Source organism: Lepidothrix coronata, unplaced genomic scaffold (assembly GCF_001604755.1).
Source record: "Lepidothrix coronata isolate B3197 unplaced genomic scaffold, Lepidothrix_coronata-1.0 Scaffold1, whole genome shotgun sequence".
Classification (NCBI taxonomy): Eukaryota; Metazoa; Chordata; class Aves; order Passeriformes; family Pipridae; genus Lepidothrix; species Lepidothrix coronata.
This window is the reverse complement of record NW_016690181.1, coordinates 2,365,032-2,372,172: the sequence shown is the minus strand read 5'-3', so window position 1 is coordinate 2,372,172 and position 7,141 is coordinate 2,365,032.

Here is a 7,141-nt window from a genome sequence, read left to right as displayed (position 1 = left end):
TAGTGGTTTCTTGTTCAGAGAACTTCCCAAAGCAGGACAGCTCTGAACAGAATAAAAGGTGTGAGCAATGAAATTTTGAGCATTTGCTCTTCCACAGCAGTTGCTCACAACTAGAAGGTAATTCCATTTCTGCATTCAGTGTTAATAAGTCAAAAGCTTTTAGCTCTATGGTCTCCAGTTTTCTTGACTTGTCTATCGTAGAGGTAGACAACCAAAAGGAGACAGGAAAAGAAAAAGACACTAATGCTCTGTGATTGTGCTGTAGGCCTGATATGATTTCTCCCTGTCACAGCATTTCTTACCTCCCTTCCTTCCAGAATTATAAATTAGGTTATGGTTTATTAAAAACTAAAAAGTTATTAAATTATATAACTTACATAAATCAATGTAAACCAAATAAAATCAAAACAGGCAGAGAATTTATCTGATAGAAGTGTCTGAAATTTCAGGAAGTTCCTCTTGATATCAGGTACCAGGCATCAAATGTACACAGGTGGGCGGTTACGGTGCTGCTTCTAGTAAGAACTATTTTAAAGGAAAAAGCTCCACTGATCATAAATCTCAGTCAAGTATACTCAGAATAAAATTCCAAATGAATTAGCAGAGCAAAAATGAGTGATGCATCACAGGATCAGGTCGGCGAAAAGGAACTGGCTCAGCACCATTTCAGCACTACTCATGTACACCTTATCTGTGCTCACCACAACTAGAACACTTCATAGAATCAAAGAATCAACTGGGTTGGAAAAGACCTCTGAGATCATCAAGTCCAACCCTCGATCCACTACCACCATGGTTACTAGACCATGGCACTAAGTGCCACATCCAGTCTCATCTTAAAAACCTCCAGGGACAGTGAATCCACCACCTCCCTGGGCAGCCCATTCCAATGTCTGATTACTCTCCCTGTAAAAAATTTCTTTTTAATATCCAACCTAAACCTCCCCTGGAAGACCTTAAGACCATGCCCTCTTGTCCTTCCTTTATATTTCCAGGATCCTTTTTATGGCTTCCTCTGGAGGTGTATCAAAGCTTAGCAAGACAAAAAGGCATTCTCAAAATTGTTCCATCACACTGTAGAGACATTTTTACCAAGATTATACAGCATTCATGTTGTCCCACCAAAGGAACAACAGTCTGGCCATAAGTGGAGCACACAACAGGACTTAGCACGGGTACCCAAAGACAGATAGACATACTCCGGTTTATATTTTTATGATTTAGCAGAACTATGGGGAAAGCTTTTTACCTACAAATCTATGACTAACATCCTGATTCTCACCTCACTTGATTGCATTGTCCTCCATTTTTTCCTAGATGCCTTCTTCATTATTCACCTGAACTGCATGTATGGACTGCTGCTGAGTTCCCACAGTTAGGGGTCTCCAAGGTGCTGCAGATGCTGACTAATTCAGGCATAGGTTGTTGCCAGGTGTAAGTTTCTGAATCTATTGTAACTATTGTAAGAAGGCTTTTTGTGAGAAAGTTCTTTAAGCACCTGCTCCACGAGTGAGATATTCCTACAAGCTGAGAGATAGTGAAGGATGTTTTGAAGGCATTTCCTGTGGTAAAAATAAACTCATCTTCCATTTGGATAGATTTGGTGGGTAAGGGAGAAAGCTAATCTTGGGATCATTGACATCAAGTCTCAGAGGCTCCTGTTAATTATATACCAAAAAGAGACAGGAAACTCTCCTGGGGACATCATTCTCTACAGCGTTAAGTTTTGTTTACCCTCAGAGATTTGTTAAGATTGGTCCTCAGAGATGCCTACATGGTAAAAGAGCCCACAATGATGCCTTTATTTATAGCAATATTCGTTGTTGCTATGCAAAGCCAGATGCTCACTTAGCTCTATACCCTATCAACATTGAGATTTGTGTCCTCAGTTCTTGTTACTGTGCTTTACATGCCACAGGACACTCAGGAGTATCCCACCTCACTGCTGGCAGCTGCCCATGTGCTACATATCAGCATTTTTTACAGCCTCTGCCAAGGCTTTTCATTCTACTCCAGTTTTGTGACTCTGTTTGTATCTGAAACAAGTTTGGAAAAATTGCAATTTTGGGAGTTGATGAGAATATTTATTTTTCTCTAAAATAATAATAATATACATAAAAATAGGTCTGAAATAGTTGTTTCAACCACTTATTTAATTTGTAAACTGTTCTACAAATTCCTTATATGAATTTAGGTCTTGCAGCCTTAGTCAAGACAGAGTATTGCAATTCCTGTTTGCTTTGTTTTGGTTTTGTCCTTGTCTATGTTCTAACAAACTTTGGATTTTGTGAGTTTAGAGTGCCATGTAGATTGAAAGTATGAACTCAGGTATGTCACATATTAAGTTTCCATTCCCGTTGTCAATTCAATGTTGATTCAATGTCAACCCTTGTATGAATGCATCACCTACTGAGATTTAAAAACTGAACCATGATACTCCATGCAAACATTCCAGGACATGAGATGTGGATTCTAATCCAAGATCTTGAACCTGGACCTGTTCAAACTCTCCAGCCTCATGAGGCCAGACTTTTGGACGTTTCTTTTTTGCTTTGTTTGGTTTGGTTTCCGTTTTGGCAGCTAGCACCGTTGGAAATAAGACATTGAAACGCCCCGAGTCTTTTGAGCAAATAACCAATTATCATCCGCGTTCCTATGGGGCCATCTGGTGGCGAAGGGGCTCGGTAAGGGAGGATCGCCCGAAGAGAGGTACCCGATGGCTGCTGTGTTTAAATACTTTTTTTTACCTGAAGTCTTGTATCTCAAGGCTCTCGTGCCTGTTCTTTTTCTCCCCCTGCTTCTCTGTCCCTCTCCCTCCGATTATATCCCTCTTTCCCTGGAACAAGAATTCAGTTTCAACTTGGCCACTATTGGCTTTCTTGTCCCAGTAGTTTTTTTTCACCTATTTGCCACAAGCCTTCCTCCCTAACTTGCTAGGTTGTGAGGACTGACCAGCTGCTGACACTGGAAGTTACATTATGTTGCTCTAGCAAGAACTTCTTGTTTCCATGTTGCACAGCTTCTTCCACGGTGAAAGCCTACTTTGTTACTTCCCCCCCCCAACTGAGCAAGAAAATATAGTATTATGGATTTGATTATAATTAAGTTGTAACTGAACTTTACAGTTCAATGTCATATAAAAATGACATGAAGACAGTATTCAGTTGACTATATTTGGAAAGGCATTTTCTTTTGTGTGCTGTGATTCATCTCTGTCACTCCTTCAGGGAGACATTTATCCATTCACCCTCTCTGAATATCTCTTTAAGAGTTTTATCTTCATGTGACAGTCTGAAAAACAGGCATGGTATACAGTTATGTATGAACATCTAACCTGTCATTAGGCATTTTCTGTGTAAAATGCAGCTCAATACCTCCATTATTAATCTCACCCAAAATTCTGCTGATGCTTACACGATGAAAACTGCAAATAATATTGTTTTCCAGGAATCTATATACATGTGTATCAAAGGGAAAATGTTTTCATGAAAATTACAAAAAACTGCCAGTGAGGGAAATGTAGTTTCTAGACTGAAAATTAAATCTCCTGTATCATCTCAGCCCAGTTTTTTCCATTTCTGAAGGTCCTTATACCCTCATGAGGCACTTTCTCAAACTCTTTGACAAGAACTTTGATAACATTATAAAAGAAATATTATTCATTATTCCTCCAGCTGATATAAAAAAAAAAAGAAAAAAACACCAAAAAACCCCACCAACTACAAAAACATTAGATGCCAGTTAGTAAATATCATGATTAATTAATAGTCAACCTTATCAACTTTGTAAAGCAAAAAAACCCCAACACAAACAACAAACCAACAACAAAAAAATTCCAGAGCTAAACCCAAAAAGTGTTTCTTCAGGTTGATAACAACCCCACTAGGGAAGTAGAGGTCTTCTTGCATTTTCAAAGAGGATGTGTTTTAATTTGCTTCCTGTCTAGTCATCAGGCAGCCTTGCAGATTTGTACTTACCTGAGGCAATAATGTATCAGATTCATGAGTAAAATATCTCTGACAATTCTTAATTTTCCTGTATTTTTTCCATTATGTTAAATACCATGTTAATAGGGTGGTTTTGTGCTAGAAAAAGCATGGAGTATTCTTCCCCTAGTACTTTCACAGGGCTACTTTGTTTATCACTATTGACAAATTGTGCAATTTGAGACATGAAGGATTTGTCACAGGATGAAATGGTGGAAAGCACCTAGCATTCAGGAGGTTGGAAGAATGTTTAGTTGCTGAGACACTTATTCTGCCAAAGGAATCAGAAGCATTTGCTGAAAGATTGACTACCCCAGCTTTCTTCCTTAGAAGAAAGAATTATTGGTTTAATCCTGTCTTGTTTTCAGTGTCTTTTTCTAGCAATCTGCTGTCTTGGAGAGAAAACAGAGATAGAAACCCAACATAATTATCTGTAATCCCAGTTTAGTTACTAAAGAGAACTTTTTGTGCTCTCAGCAGTGGCAGAAACACCAAAGTGCCAGACATAAATTGAGCACACAGATATGGCAGCATTAACTTTTGCAGAAGAGTCCTGTGTGGTTTGTTCATGTACTGAATTTTAAGAAATCCATCAGAACAATGGTGTAGGAAATCTCAGAAGTTTTCCTGTAGGCTGAAGGAGAAGACAAAGTAATTTATATTCTGATTTGAAACAAATGACAAATGAAAAAGATCTGTGGCCCTAGGAGAATTAGATCTTCTCACAGTACTTATTATTGATTTGCTTCAGCAGAAATTGAGTTAACTTTTCTTTAATGCGAAAATCAGAAATTATTTTCCAGTCAGCCTTCTACCTGCTCTACTTTCCAAATAATATGAAAAAAAAAAGTAATTGAAACTTCATACACACCATAGAAAAAGCTTGGAAGAACCAGACCTTAAGCATACCTTTTGCATGTTACTTTACCTACTTTTTATACTGAATTACTCTTGAAGCATTTAGTGCAATAGGCTGTCCATTGTGACTGCTAACACAGCCTTGATGCTTATATCATACTTGCATTAGCAGCATCATTATGGTTACAGTATTATCATTGCTTGACTGTTTATAATGATTTAGCCGCAGATAGCAACTAAGTACACAATTGTTCTGTCACTCCACCTCCCCCTCTCCCCGGGGTGGGATGGGGAGGAGACCTGAAAAAAATAAAACCCATGGGTTGAGATAAGAATAATTTAATAATTGAAATAAAGTAAAATCTAATGGTAATGGTAATAGTAATTAAGAGAGGGAGAACAAAAAGAGAGAGAGGAATAAAACCCAAGAAAAACTGTATTGCTGGACAATACAACTCTTCACCACCCTCTGACCGATGCCAAGCTTGTGTCCAAGCAGCAATTGGCCCCTCCTGGCCATCTCCCCCAGTTTATATCCTGGGCATGACATTCTATGGTTTGGAATATCCCTTTGGCCAGTTCGGATTAGCTGTCCTGGCCATGTTTACCCCTTGCCGAGCTTCTTGTGCACCTCCTCAATGGCAGAGCATGGGAAACTGAAAAGTCCTTGGCTTAGGGTAAGCACTACTCAGCAACATCCAAAACATCAGTGTGTTACCAAAGTTATTCTCATACTAAACTTAAAACTTAGCACTATACCAGTTACTAGGAAGGAAACTAACTGTCCCAGCCCAAACGAGGACACTGTTTAAGAACCTTATAGAAACTTTTTAGAGGCATTAATAGTAGAAGTAGCATTGGGGATTTCAAGACAACGACAAAATACATGTTCTCTCTTTTGAAGACAGAACCACTGATGTAACTCAGTACAAACATTAAGTTTTGGGTTGATTTTAAACACTGCTTTGGTACCAATCGCCCCACAATGTCTGGAGCTCCCAAAGCAAGCTCTCGTAGCTCGTACGGGAGGCCGAAGGCTCAGTCTGGAGGAGGGAGTGCCGGTGCGGCAGCGGCGGTGTCCCGTCCGTGAGCGGGACGCGGAGCTGTCCGCGGTGCTGAACGGGCCCTGCACACCGGCCCGGCCCGCCCGGCTGCGGGGCGGCAGAGCCCCGGCACGGCGCTCACGTCACCAGCGATAGTGGGAATCTTTCTCTCCGCCTATACTTTAATTCTGCTGCTCCTGCTGAATTTCACAGGTCACTCTTTTCCCTGACACATTTATGTTGGACTGGAGGAAGTCATCACTCAACGTGCTCCTTTGCAACACTCCTGGCCTAAAAAATTTCCCAGATAGATGTAGTGAAAAACCCCTTGAAGACAGTGAGAACATGCACGTACTTATATGAGTCTAAATCTGTTTGTACTGATTCAAGTGAAGAAAGTACTTCTCACTGGCAAATAAAAATAAAGCATGAAAATATTTAATTCTATGAAACAAAAATTACAAAAATCCCAAAGGAAAAGTTTCCTGAATATTTTTTTGCAAGTTATTTTACTTTTTATTCTATCCTGTATCTCTATTTTTATTCTATATTTCAGTTGATTCCAGAGGACAAATAATCAAGTCTTGTGAGTAAAAATCCCTGTCAAATTCCTCATACTTCTTCATCATAATATGACCTAGCCCACAAAGCTGGGCATTGTGTGTGCAAACATGCATGCCTGGAATATGCAGTGAAAAATGATTTTTTTTTTATAGACACATGGGCATTAATTTGCAAGTCGGTCATACCAAAGAGCATTTTTATATCCTAAAAAATCCTCTAAAAATCATTTGGGTAATTTCACACAAGCACAAATCAGACTCTCACATTAAAATAAAGCTGCTTGCTCATTGCTTAGTAGTTACTCTTGCTTATCTTTTTCTTAAAATACACTCATGTGGCATCATTAGTTTCAGCAGGGTTTGCCTATGGCTTTTCAGGATGTATTTGACTTTTAGTGCAGCTCTGTCAAATGAACTGGCAAAGCAAACTGAGTGGACAAAGAGATATTTAGGGTACTAAGATTCCCCCTTCCCACCTCCAGGTAGTCAGTTGTTCAGTAAGAAGTTTTAAGGTTTTTCAGAAATTTCCCTCTTGAAAAGCAAAATAAAAACCTGTGACTGTTGAGATATAAACTTCTGACCACATTTGTGTAGTAATACCATTCATTAAAAAGACTATTTCAATTCAGCTACCATACCAGACTGTTGTAACAAATACTACTAGCAATGGTTTCTGGCTCCAAGACAGATA